Source organism: Balaenoptera acutorostrata, chromosome 5 (assembly GCF_949987535.1).
Source record: "Balaenoptera acutorostrata chromosome 5, mBalAcu1.1, whole genome shotgun sequence".
Taxonomy (NCBI): domain Eukaryota; kingdom Metazoa; phylum Chordata; class Mammalia; order Artiodactyla; family Balaenopteridae; genus Balaenoptera; species Balaenoptera acutorostrata.
Window position 1 is genome coordinate 125,301,686 of NC_080068.1, and position 21,836 is coordinate 125,323,521.

The 21,836-nt window shown below is 41.0% G+C and overlaps 1 long non-coding RNA gene across 1 annotated transcript in view; it reads left to right on the forward strand.

The window, feature by feature from the left end:
- Positions 1–4,520: 4,520 nt before the first annotated feature.
- Positions 4,521–21,836, forward strand: part of LOC130708242 (uncharacterized) — a 29,383-nt gene continuing 12,067 nt past the window's right edge. Inside the window, exons 1-2 of the long non-coding RNA XR_009008358.1 lie at positions 4,521–4,648; positions 11,021–11,076. This is a non-coding gene — a long non-coding RNA (uncharacterized LOC130708242). The remainder of the gene's footprint in view (positions 4,649–11,020; positions 11,077–21,836) is intronic.

Consider the following 21,836-nt stretch of genomic DNA (forward strand, 5'->3'; position numbering starts at 1 on the left):
ATACCCACTTCAGACCTAGGGACACATACAGACTGAAAGTGAGGGGATGGAAAAAGATATTCCATGCAAATGGAAATCAAAAGAAAGCTGGAGTAGCTATACTCATATCAGATAAAATAGACTTTAAAATAAAGAATGTTACAAGAGACAAGGAAGGACACTACATAATGATCAAGGGATCAATCCAAGAAGAAGATATAACAATTATAAATATATATGCACCCAACATAGGACATCTCAATACATAAGGCAACTGCTGACAGCTATAAAAGAGGAAATCGACAGTAACATAATAATAGTGGGGGATTTTAACACCTCACTTACACCAATGGACAGATCATCCAAAATGAAAATAAATAAGGAAACAGAAGCTTTAAATGACACAATAGACCAGATAGATTTAATTGATATTTATAGGACATTCCATCCCCAAACAGCAGATTACACTTTCTTCTCAAGTGCGCATGGAACATTCTCCAGGATAGATCACATCTTGGGTCACAAATCAAGCCTCAGTAAATTTAAGAAAATTGAAATCATATCAAGCATCATTTCTGATCACAATGCTATGAGATTAGAAATGAATTACAGGGAAAAAAACGTAAAAAACACAAACACATGGAGGCTAAACAATACGTTACTAAATAACCAAGAGATCACTGAAGAAATCAAAGAGGAAATCAAAAAAAACCTAGAGACAAATGACAATGAAAACACGACGATCCAAAATCTATGGGATGCAGCAAAAGCAGTTCTAAGAGGGAAGTTTATAGCTATACAAGCCTACCTCAAGAAACAAGAAAAATCTCAAGTAAACAATCTAACCTTACACCTAAAGGAACTAGAGAAAGAAGAACAAACAAAACCGAAAGTTAGCAGAAGGAAAGAAATCATAAAGATCAGAGCAGAAATAAATGAAATAGAAACAAAGAAAACAATAACAAAGATCATTAAAACTAAAAGCTGGTTCTTTGAGAAGATAAACAAAATTGATAAACCATTAGCCAGGCTCATCAAGAAAAAGAGAGAGGACTCAAATCAATAAAGTTGGAAATGAAAAAGGAGAAGTTACAACAGACACCGCAGAAATACAAAGCATCCTAAGACACTACTACAAGCAACTCTATGCCAATAAAATGGACAACCTGAAAGAAATGGACAAATTCTTAGAAAGGTATAACCTTCCAAGACTGAACCAGGAAGAAATAGAAAATATGAACAGACCCATCACAAGTAATGAAACTGAAACTGTGATTAAAAATCTTCCAACAAACAAAAGTCCAGGACCAGATGGCTTCACAGGTGAATTCTATCAAACATTTAGAGAAGAGCTAACACCCATCCTTCTCAAACTCTCCCAAAAAGTTGCAGAGGAAGGAACACTCCCAAACTCATTCTATGAGGCCACCATCACCCTGATACCAAAACCAGAAAAGATACTACAAAAAAAGAAAATTACAGACCAATATCACTGATGAATATAGGTACAAAAATCCTCAACAAAATACTAGCAAACAGAATCCAGCAACACATTAAAAGGATCATACACCACGATCAAGTGGGATTTATCCCAGGGATGCAAGGATTCTTCAATATATGCAAATCAATCAATGTAATACACCATATTAACAAATTGAAGAAGAAAAACCATATGATCATCTCAATAGATGCAGAAAAAGCTTTTGACAAAATTCAACACCCATTTATGATAAAAACTCTCCAGAAAGTGGGCATAGAGGGAACCTACCTCAGCATAATAAAGGCCATATACGAGAAACCCACAGCAAACATCATTCTCAATGGTGAAAAACTGAAAGCATTTCCTCTAAGATCAGGAACAAGACAAGGATGTCCACTCTCGCCACTATTATTCAACATAGTTTTGGAAATCCTAGCCACGGCAATCAGAGAAGAAAAAGAAATAAAAGGAATACAAATTGGAAAAGAAGAAGTAAAACTGTCACTGTTTGCAGATGACATGATACTATACATACAGAATCCTTAAAATGCCACCAGAAAATTACTAGAGCTAATCAATGAATTTGGTAAAGTTGCAGGATACAAAATTAATGCACAGAAATCTCTTGCATTCCTATACACTAATGATGAAAAATCTGAAAGAGAAATTAAGGAAACACTCCCATTTACCATTGCAACAAAAAGAATAAAATACCTAGGAATAAACCTACCTAAGGAGACAAAAGACCTGTATGCAGAAAACTATGACACTGATGAAAGAAATTAAAGATGATACCAACAGATGGAGAGATATACCATGTTCTTGGATTGGAAGAATCAATATTGTGAAAATGACTATACTACCGAAAGCAATCTACAGATTCAATGCAGTCGCTATCAAATTACCAATGGCAGTTTTTTACGGAACTAGAACAAATAATCTTAAAATTTGTATGGAGACACAAAAGACCCCGAATAGCCAACGCTGTCTTGAGGGAAAAAAACAGAGCTGGAGGAATCAGACTCCCTGACTTCAGACTATACTACAAAGCTACAGTAATCAAGACAATATGGTACTGGCACAAAAACAGAAACATAGATCAATGGAACAAGATAGAAAGCCCAGAGATAAACCCACACACGTGTGGTCAACTAATCTATGACATAGGAGGCAAAGATATACAATGGAGAAAAGACAGTCTCTTCAATAAGTGGTGCTGGGAAAACTGGACAGCTACATGTAAAAGAATGAAATTAGAATACTCCCTAACACCATACACAAAAATAAACTCCAAATGGATTAGAGACCTAAATGTAAGACCGGACACTATAAAACTCTTAGAGGAAAACATAGGAAGAACACTCTTTGACATAAATCACAGCAAGATCTTTTTTGATCCACCTCCTAGAGTAATGGAAATAAAAACAAAAATAAGCAAATGGGACCTAATGAAACTTCAAAGCTTTTTCACAGCAAAGGAAACCATAAACAAGACGAAAAGACAACCCTCAGAATGGGAGGAAATATTTGCAAACGAATCAACGGACAAAGGATTAATCTCCAAAATATATAAACAGCTCATGCAGCTCAATATTAAAGAAACAAACAACCCAATCCAAAAATGTGCAGAAGACCTAAGTAGACATTTCTCCAAAGAAGACATACAGATGGTCAAGAAGCACATGAAAAGCTGCTCGACATCACTAATTATTAGAGAAATGCAAATCAAAACTACAATGAGCTATCACCTCACACCAGTTAGAATGGGCATCATCAGAAAATCTACAAACAACAAATGCTGGAGAGGGTGTGGAGAAAATGGAACCCTCTTGCACTGTTGGTGGGAATGTAAATTGATACAGCCACTATGGAGAACAGTATGGAGGTTCCTTAAAAAACTAAAAATAGAATTACCATATGATCCAGCAATCCCACTACTGGGCATATACCCAGAGAAAACCATAATTCAAAGAGACACATGCACCCCAATGTTCATTGCAGCAGTATTTACAATAGCCAGGTCATGGAAGCAACCTAAATGCCCATTGACAGACGAATGGATAAAGAAGTGGTGGTACATATATACAACGGAATATTACTCAGCCATAAAAAGGAACGAAATTGGGTCATTTGTAGAGACGTGGATGGATCTAGAGACTGTCATACAGAGTGAAGTAAGTCAGAAAGAGAAAAACAAATATCGTATATTAACGCATATATGTGGAACCTAGAAAAATGGTACAGATGAGCCGGTTTGCAGGGCAGAAGTTGAGGCACAGATGTAGAGAACAAACGTATGGACACCAAGAAGGGAAAGCCGCGTGGGGGTGGGGATGGTGGTGTGCTGAATTGGGCGATTGGGATTGACATGTATACACTGATGTGTATAAAATTGATGACTAATAAGAACCTGCTGTATAAAAAGACAAACAAACAAACAAACAAAAACTAATACTAAACTTTCTTTGGGTTATTTGTATGGAAATATTTTAATATAAATGTTTCAGACATTACATGAAATTCCTAAAAATCTTATATGTTCTGGTATCACGTTATAAGTCATAATTCTAGTTATTACTTTAAAATGTATATCTCAGAAATAACTAAATTTCCTTGTCAATTGCATTATTATGAAATTTCATTAAATCTTTAATCGTGGTCATTTTTAAGTCTTTTGTCATTTACAGACAGTTCTGGGTGTACTCTGATGCTTTTGCAGAGATGTTTCTATAAAAGGGTTTCATCTTCAAGGAATTCATGGAAAAGTCTCTGACAAGTACAGGTTTCTGGTAACTGACTATACTGCTGAACTGAATGAATAAGCATTTTCAGAACTCTAATGGAAAACCGATAAATTCATAAAAGTGCTAAGAAAAATCAAGATAAAAAAATTAATTACATGGGACTGAGTGAACTGATGAGGATGATTATAATTTTTGTGACTTTCTGTTTGAATAAAAAAAAAATGTTAAAAAAAAAAAACAGTACCAACATGTCTTGGTTCAGGCCACTATAAAAGAATATATTTATTTCTATTATTAACAGAAATTTATTTCTCACAGTTCTGAAGGCTGGGAAGGCCAAGATCAAAGTGCTGGCAGATTCAGTGTCTGGTGAGAGCTTGCTTCCTGGTCCATAGACTGCCTATGTGTTCTTCTCACTGTGTCCTCACCTGGCAGAAAGGGCAAGGTATGTACCTGGGGTCTCTTTTATAAGAGAGCTTTACCTTACCTCCATGACCTAATCACCTCCTAAAGGCCTCACGCCCTTATAATATCACATTGGGGTTAGGATTTCAGTTTGTGCATTTTGGGGAGATCAAGCAATGTAGCACATTTATGGAGGTGAGCCTTATGATAGCAATTGCGACACTTCTAATAGCCCCAAACTTTGGAGATGTTCCACATTGAAAGCAATGCTGTAAACAGCCTTTCCACTGCTTATAATTTCTACACTATAATGCAATTTTTATCATACTTTAATACAATTCCTACAATATATACTGTTATATACAAACTGATCTATAATATACATTGCATGTAAATATCATGTAATATATATTATTTAATAATATTAAATAATATATATTATATTTATTTGCAATGTATATTATAGATCAGTACATATATAATAGTATGTACTATTATATACACACATGCGTGCACACATGCACGTGCATGCACACACACACACACACACACACACACACACACTAGATGTTCATCACATTGATGAGGGACACAGATAATTGAGTCTATTTGAAATTTAAGCTTTTCACCATGGTGTTGTTTGAATAGCTATGTTCCCTTTATCTTAAGACTTCTAGTGCTGATGGCATTTTCTCTTTCATGACAGTGGGATATGTTTAGTAAGACACTAAGGCTTATATATAACATTTAAAATTATTAAGAATAAGCAATTATAAAAATCTTAAGAGCATCTTTCCCTGTCAAGAATCTGGATGTCTGTCAAGAGCCTAGATCGCCTTAACAGTTAAGATGATTGTAGAATTAACAAATTCAACTTGTTCCTGGTCTCCATCAGGTTTATTTAGATATAATAACTCCTATGTGTGGGCATACTGTGAGAAATAGATATGACGAGATGTAGCTGTAATAAGTGTAGGTATAATAACAGCTTCTATGTATCTGTGTGGAGTGGGGATCCCAGCTTGAACTTAAAGTACGTCTACAGTTCTACTGACAATTCCCACCCTCTCCCGCCATTGAATTATCGGGAGTCCTTGGGGAGCTTGGCTTGAAGCAAAGCCTGTCTCCCAAACATGCCCAGGCATGTTGGAACAATGTGTGTTGCCAAAAAATTAGAAATCACGAAAGGCCATGGGACAGAAAATGAGGTCCCAGTTGGCCTAGTTTCCTTAGTATTTCAGCCTAATGAGTTAATCCTGTAATCCATCCTTTTAATTTATTCTTTTAATTCCAGAATCTCGTGTTTATTTAGTCATCTGACTACTAAGAATTACTTTTGAAGTATAATATTACAAGAAGACAAAGACCAGAAGAAAGTATTACACACAGGATTTCCTGTTTATAGATTTGCAAAATACTTTAGAACCCCATTAAATGATTAATGGCAGAGAATGGAATATATCCAATGTATGCACTAGAAGTTTCTACGCAAATGCATTGGATAGCTTGCTCCAATGTCTGACTCAGAGGGAAACATTCTAGTCACTCAGGTACACAGAGAAGAAATCTGATGATAGATGGATGTAACTGTTGGGAATGAAGTGGCAGTGTTAATACTTCTGTTTTCTTTTCTTTCTTTTTTTTAAATTAATTTTTATTGGAGTATAGTTGCTTTACAATGTTGTGTTAGTTTCTGCTGTACAGCAAAGTGAATCAGCTATACGTATACATACATCCCCTCTTTTTTGGATTTCCTTCCCATTTAGGTCACCACAGAGCACTGAGTAGAGTTCCCTCTGCTATACAGTAGCTTCTCATTAGTTATCTTTTTTATACATAGTAGTGTATACATGTAAATCCCAATACTTCATTATAAAGATTTCATCAAAAATATAATACTGGGATGCTGAATTTTTTAAATGACAGCATATTCTGCTATCAAATTGTCCAATGACACCAGTCAGTTTCTCTTTCCTTGTAACTTCAATTCTCTTCTGTTTTTCTACCAGTTTTTGAAAATAAATATGCAAGAAAATCACCAAAATAAACCGTCATCATTTTCATCTTTCTAACCTCCAACAAGTGCTGAGTGCTCCCCTTTTGGACAGTAATTCTGATGTGTGGAGCAAAGGGATTTTCTGATTCTTTTTTTTTTTAATATTTATTTATTTATTTATTTATTTATTTATTTATTTGGTTGCACTGGGTCTTAGTTGCGGCAGGTGGGCTCCTTAGTTGTGGCAAGTGGGCTCCTTAGTTGCAGCATATGGGATCTAGTTCCCTGACCAGGGATCGAACCCAGGTCCCCTGCATTGGGAGCATGGAGTCTTAACCACTGTGCCACCAGGGAAGTCCTCTGATTTTTTTTTTTTTTGGCTGCTTTGTGTCTTCACTGCTGTGCACAGGCTTTCTCTAGTTGCAGCGAGCGGGGGCTACTCTTTGTTGCAGTGCACGGGTTTCTCATTGCGGTGGCTTCTCTTGTTGCGGAGCACGGGCTCTAGGCGCGTGGGCTTCAGTAGTTGTGGCACATGGGCTCTAGAGCGCAGGCTCAGTTGTGGTACACGGGCTTTGTTGCTCCACGGCACATGGGATCTTCCTGGACCAGGGCTCGAACCCATGTCCCCTGCATTGGCAGGCAGACTCTCAACCACTGTGCCACCAGGGAAGTCCCCCTCTGATTCTTAATATAAGTAACAATATTTGAAATTGTGGTGCTTTGGGGATTTTTTTTCTCAAAAGCACAAACTAATGTTTTGTACTCTTTCCAAGAATTACTATATGACAGTTTACAATCTGATTAAGACTGTTTTATCAATGCACAGAAAATTCAAAGACAGTTAGTATTCAGTACCAATTATCAATAAAAAAAGAAAAGGAGAAATCTACAGTTTTCTTTTTTTCCCCCACATCTATAACAAACATGGCAAGAAGTTTCTTAAAGCATTTAAAGAAGAAAAAGGAAAAATTTTTATAAAAAAGGAAAAGAAAGAGAAAAAGAAAGAGGAGAGATGGATGCTGTTCAAGCTCGGAAGATTCTTGAGTCTGATGAAGTTGTAATAGAAATAGTTTAAGGGAACATGGAATTTGAAAGCAGTTTTGAATGTTGGAAAAGAAGTAGCAACATGAGGCTATTGTTGGAGCATATACGAATGCTGATTCCTGCTTTTGGAGCAAATCAAAAGTCTTGCATTACCAGTCCCTTAGCTAACCTGCTCTGTTCCAGCTTCAGTTTTGTGGTATATCTTTTCCCAAGATAAAAGAGCTGTCATCAAATGAACATTTTTTTAGATATACTATTTTCTGGCTATTTTTTTTCTTGTTGCCCAATTACAGGGGTAAACAAGTTATTTCTTCTGGGTTCCATGTCTGACAGTGTTTATAGTAGAGAGGATTGTTGTAAAGCTCAGAAAGACACTGTATATGAACATATGTTAAAATATACAAAGAATCATACAAATACAAGGCAACATCATTACCAAAATCATTTTGTGATATGTCCATTTTTTTCCTTTTGTTTTTATTTTTCTCTCTTATGCTATCTTTATTTTATGAATAATCAAAACTGCTATATTAGAATTATAATATTATTCAGTTAGGTTGAAAATGGGAAACATTTTTGGTTTTACCTTTCAGGAAAACTAACAAAAATACTCTAAACTGCAAATTTTTACTTTAGATTGAGGGTGGTATGTTTAAAAAGATTAGAAAACACAATCTAAAGAAGTTATTTTCTAAGAAGTAGTTTTTCTTCTCGATTTTCAGTGATTAGCCAGCTGCTTTGGTAGTGGTCATTGTCATCAAAACTGCCATGGAAGCAAAATTCCATAGCCTGGTAGGCAGCCCTCAGAAAGCTCCTCTTGTACTTCAAGGTAATTCAAGTTGTTACAGTAGTCATTTAGAGGAAAGAAGTCAATGGTCATAATAAATTATTTCTTTTCTTAGTGTTTATAAACAAAGATCTCTGGGAAACAGACTGTGTGCCAAAAGAAGGCAAAGAAAACAAGAACAAATTGTCAGATGGCTACAGTCACAGGGAATATGGTCTGTGTTTGGCCTGGGTCCCGTTCCTAGGGGTTTCTGCTTAGACCAGTACTGCAGCAAGCACACATTTTGTATATTAAACATGCAAGAAGGAAAAGCCAAAACCTGAAATGCTGTCCACTTCCAGTAATCTGCATGCTTTTTTTCTCTGGTTTATCGAGTAATGTTTTATATCAGATGGGAGATCTGGCTTACCCCTCGGCTGCTTCCCCTGACTATTGCTTTAGTGTTTGCTATGGTATCATTACTTAATGTTTTATTATTTCCCCAAGTAAAAATAAGAAGGAAAGAAGTAAACCCATTCTTTAAAAAACATAACCCATGGGCTTCCCTGGTGGCGCAGTGGTTGAGAGTCTGCCTGCTAATGCAGGGGACACGGGTTCGAGCCCTGGTCTGGGAGGATCCCACATGCCGCGGAGCAGCTGGGCCCGTGAGCCACAACTACTGAGCCTGCGCGTCTGGAGCCTGTGCCCCGCAACGGGAAGGGCCGCGATAGTGAAAGGCCCGCGCACCGCGATGAAGAGCGGTCCCCGCACCGCAATGAAGAGTGGCCCCCACTTGCCGTAACCAGAGAAAGCCCTCGCACGAACCGAAGACCCAACACAGCCAAAAAAATAAATAAAAAAAAAAAAAAAAAAAAAAAAAAAAAAACATAACCCATTACAAAGAAAAAAAAAAAAAGGATTTGGAGTTTGGCTACAGTTCATTCTCTAGAATGAATAATTATGCAGGGCTCTTAGGTCAATACTAACCAGAACAGAGACGTGTGCATGAACCAACCCATTCTCACTGTTAGTTATTGGTCTTTAGATTATCTTCCCTCAGTCTTTGCTCATCTGGAGACCCACATGGAAGAGCCAACGCCAATAAAAGAATGTTCTACATTCTTCCCAATATCCCTTCCTATACAGGCCCTTTTTTCCTAAAGCTTGGTCATTTTGCTCTCTTTGCCTTTAAAACCCCATCAGAATCCACACTAAGACTGAATACTGGCAGAATATGCCTCCCCAAAGTATGCCATTGGGCATAAGGCTTATTTCTAGCTGAAGGTGCTTGAAAAACAGCAGGTACAAGAAGGATGCTCTCACCTTCCCCTCCCCCCTTTTTTTTAAAATTTATTTTTGGCTGTGTTGTGTCTTCATTGCTGTGCGCGGGCTTTCTCTAGTTGCGACGAGCGGGGGCTACTATTCGTTGTGGTGCACGGGCTTCTCATTGCGGTGGCTTCTCTTGTTGCGGAGCACAGGCTCTAGGCGTGCAGGCTTCAGTTGTTGTGACACACAGGCTCAGCAGTTGTGGCTCGCGGGCTCTAGAGCGCAGGCTCAGTAGTTGCGGCACACAGGCTTAGTTGCTCCGCAGCTTGTGGGATCTTCCCGGACCAGGGCTCGAACCCGTGTCCCCTGCATTGGCAGGCGGATTCTTAACCACTGTGCCACCAGGGAAGCCCCTCACTCCCCTTTTCTCCCCCAAAGCAGAAGATAAAACTCCCTTTTGAAAGATGCCCTCCTGGTACCAGGAGGAAAGGAACATTCTTATCACCAGAGACGGGGAGTGGAGGCCAAGAGAACTCTGTACAAACAGACCTTGTTAAAATAACTCCGATCTTCCTTTGCTCTCCCCATATATGTTAGTTACTTTTCCACAACTTTCTTTGTTCAACCTAGTATATAAACACTTAGGCCTGGCCTCTTCTTTGGGTCTTCATTTTCCCGTGAAGCCTCCCATGTACATGTAAAAATAAAATTTGTATGCTTTTCTCCTGTTAATTTGTTTTATGTCAGCTTAATTCTCTGGCCTAGCTGGAGATCACAAGAGAGTAGGGGGAAAGTTTTTGCTCCCCTTCAAGGCCAAGTGTAGACATTATACAACGGCTCAGATTCTTTTGAACTAGTTTTTCATTACAGCCTGCTGTTCTTCTAATCCATCTGGAATGAGTATTCTTAAGGTTGGAACTGGGGTAATCATAAAGCTCATCTTCTGTAGGATTCCACCTACTTTCTGGTTTCTGGCTTTTTACTTGACTGCCTGCCTTGGGTAGCCATTAAAGAGGAAGGCACTTAAGCAGGAAATGAGGTAAAGACTTACAAATAGCACACCTCATGTGTGCATGAAATATGCCCACATTTTCCCATATAGACGTATATTTTGATAATCAAAATTTCTATTAGTAAACCATGATGACCTGTTCAATATTTTTGTTATGCAGAAGTTTTTCCTCTTGAAAAATAACTTAATATTTGAATAAAAAGGAAAAATACATACCATCTACGTATTTTAAGCAAAAGACTTTATTTTGTGGGCAATTATTTTTAATAATATTAAAAATTTTCCAGAATACCAACACTTTCTTACTCTTTTGAATTCTCATTTAAAGGATCAGTTTATCCTGAAATATGTTACAGAGGAGAAATGGAAAGATTCTTTGAAAAAGTAAGTATTGCATATGTTACGTAAAACTCCTGCATATCTAGTCATCACTTGCTAGATGACTATTAAACTGAGTATGCAATCAGCTAAGCTAATAGGAAACACAGTTTGAAACTTTATTGATTTTCTACTGTATAGCACAGGGAACTCTACTCAATGCTCTGTGGTGACCTAACTGGGAAGGAAGTCTAAAAAGAGAGTGGATATATGTATATGTATAACTGATTCACTTTGCTGTACAGTAGAAACTAACTCAACATCGTAAAGCAACTATACTCCAACAAAAAATAAAGAAAAAAAAAGAAACTTTACTGATTTTGACTAAAAGCACAATTTGCCTTTACTATACTTATGTTGTTAAGAACTATATATAACAAGGCAAAAAAAATGCTTTAGATTATCTTTTAAAGTTGGAAATTGAGTTATAAAATTATAATACTTAATAAAAATAGAACACATAGAAACTTAGAGAATAATTATACAGAATATGAACTAAGGTAAAAAAATATTAAATCAGTTTTGCCATAGTGACAAACAGAAATAGCAGTACAAGGCAAAATTGGTGTCACTGGCCAAATTGTATGCATCTTGAATTCATTTGTGGTGTGGAAGTTAATTCTGTTCTTCAAATATGTCTTTCTCTCTCTGTTTCTTTATTTCTCTCTCCCAACGCACACACACATGGACACACACACAAATACATACATTCAACTTCTTTGGTCCCAATCTACCAGAGAACATTATTTCTTGATTCAATTATCTTCAAAAAAATGTTTTTTGAATGCCCTGTGTGTAGTAGCATAGCGCAGTAGTAGCTATGTAGTGGCAAGCAATACACTGGTCCTCTAGGTACTTACTGGTCCTCTAGGTACTTAGTGGAAGAAATAAATTATGCACACAAACAGTTATAGTAGAAGACAGAGTCAAACACCATAAATGAGACATCTGATGGTTCAAGAAATGTCATTTTGCTTGGGGACAAGTCATGGAAAAAGACAAGTCTTTTGGAAAAAACAATGTAATTTAGTGTAGGCTTTGCAGGTGGTGAGGCTTTTATAGAAATGATGGCAGAAAAGCTGAGGGGACTGATGGAAACCAGCAACGTGAACAATGACACAGAGAAGAGCCCAGTCTAGAGGGATTATGAGCAAGTCATTCTATTTAGCTGCAGTGTAAAAAGTGGCGAGTAGCTGGCAGGGCAGGGAGGGTGGAGAGAAGCTTGAGAAGGTAAGTAAAACCACAAGTAGGAAATTATCCTTTACTCAGAAGACAGTGAAGATTCCTAGGAGGTTCTGGAGAAGGAGCATGGCATGCTCAAGTAGCAGTTGAGAAAAAATTATTTTTAAATGAGACTGTAGGTTAGACTGTAGGTACAGAGATTGATTAGCAGGTATATGCACTGCCCAGAAAAACGAAGGAAGCAGTGGAAATGGACAAGAGGACAGCAAGCCACAGATAGTTCAGAATCTTTAGGACCTGGTAATCAGAAGAACTTGGGAGCTAAAGGTGTTACTCTTGGTTACAGCCAGATAACAGAAGGTTAAATTGAATTAGCTTAGGCAAAAAGAGTTTGCAAAATCCAAAGGGGGGGCTGAAACCCAGCCCTGGGAGCAATTAGAGCCAACTAGAAGCAGGGACCCAAATGCCATCCTATCTCTCACCTACCATCCTTCCTGCAAGCTGATGTCAACCAACTTTCTCCCTCTTACAGAGGAGCTTTTTCCAAGTGGCAGACGTGGTCACTAATACCGCCTGAGGTTTATATCTTTCAAGTTCTACCACTGAGAGGAAATTACAAACAGACATTGCTTTCTTCTCAAATCCAAACATCCCAGGAAATAACTGCTTTCCATGGTAATTTGCGTGTATTATCTCACTTGATACTCATAACAGTCCAATGAAGTAGGTACTTTATCATCAGAGAAACCCATGCCACCTATCTAGAGGATAGTAACCTAGCGATTAAAATCCCGCCATTTACTTCAGAGTCAAGCCGTCAACCACCGTGTACTGCTGCTCTCCACAGGCATACTGTGGATCCACCCTTTAGCCAATCATCTGAGGCCAGAGAAGGTTGAACCCCGTAAGACTGTGGCCGTGTAGCTAGGATGGGACAGTTCTTGAAGAAGCAGGGCTGACAGACAGAAAAGCCTCTAGAAAGCCACTGAACAAAGACAAATCCAAAGTATCAAGCTAGGGTGCAGAAAGATAAATCATCAGGAAGTAATCATTTGCAAGAGAACATAATGAGTTTGACTTTGACTAGTTCAGTTTGTGCTGGCTGCTCACATAGGTAGATATAGCCACCAGGTAGGTGGGAATGAGATGGCTGTGTACCCAGATAGAGACTAATTTTATAAATCTAGGAGTCACGCTCAAAGCAGGGGTAATTAAAGCAAAGGGAGTGGATGTTTGCTGAGGATAAAAGTATAGAGAGGGTTCTAAAAATGAAAGAGAGAGTAGGAGTTCTTGGTGGAGGAGCTGGGGAAGGAACTTGGGAAATACTTCTATGTTTGGAGAACAGAAAAAGGAAAAGTCAGTAATAATGGAAGCAGAGAAGAAGCCACCAGGAAAAGACGAAAAGGGTGAGAGAGGAGGGTCCAAAGACAAGAACACTGCAAGATGAAGTAATGACAGTATCATCTTAAGACAGAGAAGGAAGGCCCAGAACAATCTAATTAGACAACAGTCTCTGGCGTCCATTTGGCAGCAAAACGTGGGAGGGAATATTTAAACTAATCATGGTTTAAGGAGTGGAGAGGGGCAGTGGGTCACGAAGTGGGTCGCAGGTGTGATGAGTCTTTGACGAGGTTCAGTGATGAAGGAAAGAAGAGAAGTCGTATGGAAAACAGTGTTTTACGATATGGGAGCCCCGAGTCTGCTGTAGGTCCAGGGGGCAGAGCCATTAGAAAAGGAGGGCTCACACGTGGGCAGCCCTGAAGGAAGGAAGGCCTCGTAGCACCTCACCTACCTAGAACCTGGCGATCCAGCAACCTCTCCTATCCAGAATACAATCAAGAACCACGAGGCAAAAATGGTCTCAACAGCCTAAATCAATGTCATTATACTTTTTCAATCAAGTTCATGAGTTTCACCTAAAAGAAAACTCTGATTCTTCTGCAAAACTGAATCAGTCTTACTCTCCTCTAGGTCAGAGATGGAGAAATGTTTCTCCTGGACTCTAGTCTGACAGTAGAAAACCATACCCACATATACACATGATAAAAGGTTAAATCAAATTCCCATTTAATTAGCTAAGGATACAAAATCTCATAGGACATCAGGAAGCCACAGAGCAGGAACAGATGTAGCATATTTCAGCATGGCTTTCCTTGACCCAGGGTCCCTGGGAGCAGAGGTGGGATAGGGACAAGAAAATAAAACTGACACTGTCCATACGGGGTGGGGTTTTCTACCTGGAAACATAATTCTGGCTAAAATCCTGTCCTTTTATACTAAGTGTTCAATCACCATTCTAGAACTTACACTAACATCATAGGTCATTCCATTTAACGGAAGGCTTACAGATACCAGGTTTCCTGGTCCTTGAACCATTCTCCGCATCAGCAGGACACATCCGTGTATAGTCAGTGCCAGGTATCCCCAAATAATAGCTCTGCCTCTTGTTCTCCAGTACCCTAGAAAGATCATTTCCCCTCTGAGTCAGAGATTTTTCTGGTGCCTCCTATGTCCCTTCTCCAGCCATCTCCATCCTGCTCTGTGCCCTGGGAGGGGGATCTGTATGGACTGCGCCAAAGAGATCTCTCTTGCCTTCTGTATTCCAGTTGGGGTTGGCCAATAGGGAACACTGGAAGGACACTGAACTAGAGGAGGGAAATGAGGTCAGAGATTCGTTCTCATAAACTCTTCAAATCGCCAAGTCTGAGGTGCCATTTATTTTTTGCAGGACCTGACTGCTGCCACCATCCCATGACAGATAGGTTTCAGCTCCCATGCCAGTTCTATCAATTGGTAGGCACTTCTGGGAGCATCTTTTGTGCAGGCTTCTAAGACCACATCCAGGGTTTTAGTGATTGGTGGGTCATGATTGGTTGGGTGCAGCATGGGGAAGAGTGGCTCTCATGCCAAGTGTTGCCAGTCCTTGTTTTGGATTTTAACAATCATCTGGTGTCCAGATTCTCAGAAGATTTAAAACCAGAGAGACAGAGATTTGTTACAAGTGGGCAATCTGGGAAAAATACAAAGTGGCGGCTGACAGAGTAGCAGAAGAGGAGCCTGAAAGGAAAGCTTAAAAAATAAACAAACATACAAGCAAACAAAAAAGCTAAACACAATGAGATTTCTGCTGAAATCTAGCCTCAGCTTGCCGGGGAGCCCTGGGGTGTGAGTGGCACCACAAAGTTGATGCTCCTTATAACTGTTGAACCAGCCCAAACTAGCCCTATCCTGTTTCTGAAAAGGTACTGAGTTGTTTTTCAGAGACAGCAAAACAAAACCCACAAGTCATGTGGCCAAAGCATGACCAGAGGAGAAAATTTTGACCTAAAATAACACCTGGAACCAAAGTTCCTCCCCACAGAACCAAAGGACTGAGACATGACTGGATCCTGAACGCCAGAACCCTTTCAGAAGCGAAGGGTGCTGAGACGAGGGGGACAGGTTTTTGTATCCCGTGTCAGTCAGTCATTGGTTCCCTGGTTGGGTGGGTGGAGGCAGGGGGGTGTGCAGTAAACCTCCCAGGTAGTTTTGGGCAGTTCCCTGGTGAGGGCAATTCTCTGAAGAAGGGTGGATCCACAAGCTACTATCAGCCAACACTCACAACAGCTGAGGGTGGTGTACTGGTCAAATAAAGGGGGTGGGGTGGGACCAACAGTGTCTAGTAGAGGGGGCTTCCAAGGTGTCTAGGCATTGGCCAGTGTCCTGGATACTTGTTCTCCTACCACTATGTCATCCAGATGTCTCCATTTATCAGCACTTACTGACACTGGTGGCACACAGATATGCCATCCCATGTGGTCTTCAGGTGGCCGTCATCAACTGAGATCTGATAACTCATCTGATCCCCAGGTGTAGTCAATGCTGTAGTAGCCCCTCTGAGTCCCAGCCCTGAGAGCCCTGCAGTCTCCTCTCCCTCTCCCTCTCCCTCTCCCTCTCCCTCTCCCTCCCCCTCTCCCTCTCCCTCTCCCTCTGCCTCTCCCTCTCCCTCCTCCCTCCTCCCTCTCCCTCTCTCTCCTCCCTCTCCCTCTCCCTCTCCCTCCTCCCTCTCCCTCTCCCTCTCCCTCCTCCCTCTCCCTCCTCCCTCTCCCTCTCCCTCCTCCCTCTCCTTCTCCCTCTCCCTCTCCCTCCTCCCTCTCCCTCCTCCCTCTCCCTCCTCCCTCTCCCTCCTCCCTCTCCCTCTCCCTCCTCCCTCTCCCTCTCCCTCTCCCTCCTCCCTCTCCCTCTCCCTCTCCCTCTCCCTCCTCCCTCTCCCTCTCCCTCTCCCTCCTCCCTCTCCCTTCTCCCTCTCCCTCTCCCTCTTCCCTCTCCCTCTCACTCTCCCTCTCACTCTCCCTCCTCCCTCTCCCTCTCCCTCCTCCCTCTCCCTCCTCCCTCTCCCTCCTCCCTCTCCCTCCTCCCTCTCCCTCTCCCTCCTCCCTCTCCCTCTCCCTCTCCCTCTCCCTCTCCCTCTCCCTCCTCCCTCTCCCTCCTCCCTCTCCCTCTCCCTCCTCCCTCTCCCTCTCCCTCCTCCCTCTCCCTCTCCCTCTCCCTCTCCCTCCTCCCTCCTCCCTCTCCCTCTCCCTCCTCCCTCTCCCTCTCCCTCCTCCCTCTCCCTCTCCCTCCTCCCTCTCCCTCTCCCTCCTCCCTCCTCCCTCTCCCTCCTCCCTCTCCCTCTTCCCTCTCCCTCCTCCCTCTCCCTCTCCCTCCTCCCTCCTCCCTCTCCCTCTCCCTCTCCCTCTCCCTCTCCCTCCTCCCTCCTCCCTCTCCCTCTCCCTCTCCCTCTCCCTCCTCCCTCTCCCTCTCCCTCTCCCTCCTCCCTCTCCCTCTCCCTCCTCCCTCCTCCCTCCTCCCTCTCCCTCCTCCCTCTCCCTCTCCCTCTCCCTCTCCCACACACACACACACACACACAAAACCCTCTCATCCCTCCCAGGGCCTGGAAGCACTAACTGCACGCTGCGCCTTCCCAAGTGAACGAGGTGAGTAAGCCTGCACCAGGCTCTGTGTGGGTCTTATGAAGCTTCTGGCCATCCCAGAGCTCCATCTTAGGACAGGAGGCTCCCCATCTTGACATTTTGAAAACTTGTCAGTAGAATCTCTTCAGCTCCCCTCCAAGGTTTCAACCCCTAAGGAAGTGGGACGTACGCCTTCTCTGACCCACATGCCAGCCATGTGCTCTGAGCCACTTTCCACCCCTCTTCTGGGGCAACACTTTTCTACTCTCTGGCCTGGTAGGTTCTTCAACTACTTTCTTTACAAGGTAATTGTTTTGTTAAACTTCATTAGGGGATTTTTTTATTGATACTGAAAACTAACCTTTTGGAACTGAAAAAACCTTTTCTCCCTCAAAAAGCCCTGATATATACATTTTTTTCTTTCACAACTATTGTCTCAGCTCTGGGTTTCAAAAGTCTATTCTTGAAACACAAAAGCTGAACAATAATTTTTTCTTTGTTTTTGCATTCCTGCCTTAATAATGCTGATCCTCCCTGAGGCAACAATGCCTCCGACTAAATAATAGAGCCTTTGAAGCAAGGAGGGCTTCAGAAGAGAGGGCACAACCTCGCCACAGCCGAGAAGGGACCGCAAGACCAGAGGCACAGAAACGTGCAGCTGGCTTAGAGGCTCTGGAGGGATAAGAAGTTTGCTCAAGAGGAGGACGTGTGCCAGAAAGGCAAATGAAAAGTAATGTGGAAAGAAAAAAAGATGAGTTTTTAGAGGTTTCAGTTTCAGGCTTGGTAGGGGAATCCCTAGATCACTTCACCTCGCCTGGGGCTGCCCCTCGAAGGGCATGTCCAGACTTGCAGGATCTGGACCCTGTAGGAGAGAATAAGATGGAAAAGAATAGGAAGAGAAACCACTTTAAATTTGTTCAAGATACTTAAAATAGGCAGTGATGAATATTTGGCCTCTGTGCAGACACACGAACAAACATCCCAAACGTCTACTGCTAGAGAAGAATTTAAAAGACGTAAGAATTTAGTCCAAAATATGTCTGAGAGCTAGATAAAAAGAGTCATATGGAACCAGTAAAAGGAAAATGTTAGTTTTCTTCACTGTAGGAAACACAGATGAAGAGGGAATATTGTTCTGGTTTTAAAACTGGAATTAATGGTGTTAGGGCAGACTGCCCCCAAATGTGCCAAAGTGGCATATTGATTATTTTGAATTACTTAAGAAACAGCCGGGCTTCCCTGGTGGCGCAGTGGTTGAGAGTCTGCCTGCCAATGCAGGGGACACGGGTTCGAGCCCTGGTCTGGGAAGATCCCGCATGCCGCGGAGCGGCTGGGCCCATGAGCCACGATTGCTGAGCCTGCGCGTCTGGAGCCTGTGTTCTGCAACGGGAGAGGCCGCGACGGTGGGAGGCCCGCGCACTGCGATGAGGAGTGGCCCTCGCTTGCCACAGCTAGAGAAAGCCCTCGCACAAAAACGAAGACCCAACACAGCCATAAATAAAGAAAGAAAGAAAGAAAGAAAGAAAGAAAGAAAGAAAGAAAGAAACAGCCAATACAAGATGGACACTCTGACCCTCCTCTGTCTCCCCGAAAGCAGGAAATAAATCCCCCGTGTGAAAGGTACCCTCCCTGCACCAGAAGGTAGGGAGACATTCTTATCACAAGAGAGGGAGAAGTCAGTGCTCAGAAGGCTGTATAAACAACACCTGTTACTTTACTACCCCAAGCCCAAAGTTCTGTGTCTTGTCAGTTCTTCACAAATGTATAGTTTCTTTGTCTAAAAAGTATAAAAGCTGCCTGCTCTGGTCATTTCTTTAGGTTCCATATCTATGAGACCTCTGTACACACAATATTTAATTAGATTTTCTCCTATTAGTCTGTCTTGTGTCAATCTAATTATTATACCAGCCAAAAGAACCCAGAGGGTAGGGGAAAATTTTCCCTCTTCAACAATGGCATGATTGAAAATGGGCCTAGTAATCTAAATAAAACGTACAACTATCCATTGTGTTCCAGAAACTTACCAGAGTAAGCTAAGGTTTGGCCACATAATTCCTCTTGGTTTCAGATATTTGGGTCAAAGAAGCATTTGTAAACTGTTTTTTAAAGTATTTTTGTCTGTTTATAAAAAAATGACAGAGTTTGTTTTTCACTTTTTGGTCTTTTAATTGATAATTTATTATCAATCATCTCTGAATTGGTTTATAGTTGATAATCAGATTAACATTTACTGAGAGCTTATTATATGCACTTTACATATAATAACTCATTTAATCATCACCAAAATCCTGTGAGATGGATTCCTATTTTATTTTATTTTTTATAAATTTATTTATTTATTTGTTTGTTTTTATTTTTGGCTGCGTTGGGTCTTCCCCGCTGTGCGTGGGCTTTCTCTAGTTGTCAGCGGGGGCCACTCTTTGTTGCAGTGCATGGGCTCCTCATTGTCGTGGCTTCTCTTGTTGCGGAGCACAGGCTCCAGGCATGCAGGCTTCAGCAGTTGTGGTGCATGGGCTCAGTAGTTGTGGCTTGCGGGCTCTAGAGTGCAGGCTCAGTAGTTGTGGCACACGGGCTTAGTTGCTCTGCTGCATGCAGGATCTTCCTCGACCAGGGCTTGAACCTGTGTCCCTTGCATTGGCAGGCAGATTCTTAACCACTGCGCCACCGGGGAAGCCCAGATTCCCATTTTATAACTGAGGAAAAATTAATTAAGCAAATACTATGTACCAGGCACAAAGTGCTTTGTATGTAGTATCTCATTTAACCCTTAAATAAAAAATAACTATTGTTACCAAACCAAACTTGGGTCCACTTGCCTGACACGCAGCAAAACCAATCTAATGATACCAGGTTGTGATGAAGGAAAGTACAGCATTTATTTGCAGGGCACCAAACAAGGGAAATGGTCAGCTCACACTCAAAAGACCTGAACTCCCTGTTGGCTTTCAGGCAAGGGTTTTTAAAGGCAACATGTGGATGAGATTTACAGCTCCTGGGCTTTCTTCTGATTGGTTGGTGGTGAGGTGACAAGGTGATGTTTCAGGAATCTTAATCATCAACCTTCTGGTTCCAACCGGTCTGAGGTCTAGTGCTTGTGCTCAGAATGTAGTCACCATCCTTCACCTGGACAGAGGTCTTTGTTTCTACAGAACAACTCAAAGATATGCATCAGATTGTTATGTATATCTCTTGAGAAACTAGGACTCTGTTTCATTGCTGAACTATTGTTTCTTGACTGCTTTTCCTTTGTCTCTGAATTCCCTCACTTTCCTAATTAGTAACTACTTGAGTCTGCTCTTTGAACTGAGGGAAGGTCCAGAAGACTAAAGCCTTTTTTTTTACAAACAAGAAAACATGGAGCACAGGGGTTTTTGTACCCGGGAGGGCCCCGCAGGGTCCTGCTTGGTTTCAATCCCCTCTTTTCTTTGATACCCCTCAATCCTGAGGGGAACAGGGATGGGACAAAAAAGGGAATAAAGTTTTAGATAGAGAGGTTTGTCATAAACTCAGCAGGGGAACTCGATTTTAGGGGGACTCAGTTTCACTATGAGGGTCTATTATTTTTCCCATTTTATAGATGAGGAAATTGAAACTCAGATAGATGAATTTGTTTTAAGGTGATATAACTAGTAAGTGATGCAGGAAGGATTTTAACCTAAGCCTACCTATTAACCCAAATGTAATGTTAAAAAGCTAGAAATAATCTATGTTTAATCGGTAGAAATAATCTATGTGTTCAGTAATAAGTAATTAGTTAAATAAGTTAATAGTACATCCATATAATTAAATATTATGCAGGCATTAAAAACAATGCTGAACATATACCATATTGACATATAAAACAAACTTTTCAGCTGAAAAAAGTGGATAATGTAAAATGAACCTGTGATTTCATTTTAAAATATATAAAAATAAAAACATGCATACTTTCTTAGAAAGGAATGATGGAAGTTAAATGAAAATGCAGGGACCCTTGTGAAGGGTAGCAAATATACCACCCCAAAATATGCCTCTTTGGCATAGGGATTATTACCTTAAACTGATTATTTTTGAGAGCCTGCAGACACGGCAAAAGCTCTAAAACAGAGAAGTTACCCTTTTGTAAGGGACATTTACATTTATAAAGGAAATCTCTGTGCCTCTCAGTACCAGGAATCTGAGGTTGACTAAATCACAAGAGAATCTTACTAATAATAGAGAAGGCACAGACTTCAATCTGCATAACAAATTTTACCCTTGTTTACCTTGCTTTTCCTGGTAACTTCCCGTAACTGGTCTCTCCCTGTCTTTAGCAGAAGATGGTATTTAAGGTAGTGGCTTGGGCCATCTGGAGAGCTACTCATTTTCCCTGGGTATCTTTCACATATACATGAAGTATACATGTTAATAAATTTCTGTGTTTTTTTTTTCTCTTGTTAATCTGTTTTTTATTAACAAGGGGTCCTCAACCAAGAACTCAAAAGGATAGAGGGAACCTTTTTTTTCCCTCCCCTACACTTGTTCAACAATTAGCAAGAATTTCAGGATGGTGACAGCAGAGCATTGAACCAAGTACAGGAGCCTTCTGAGTGCAGGGCTCTGCGTGACTGCACAGGTCACATGCCCATGCAGCTGGCCCAGTTAGAAGTACTCTTTACTTTCTTCTTTTTGCTT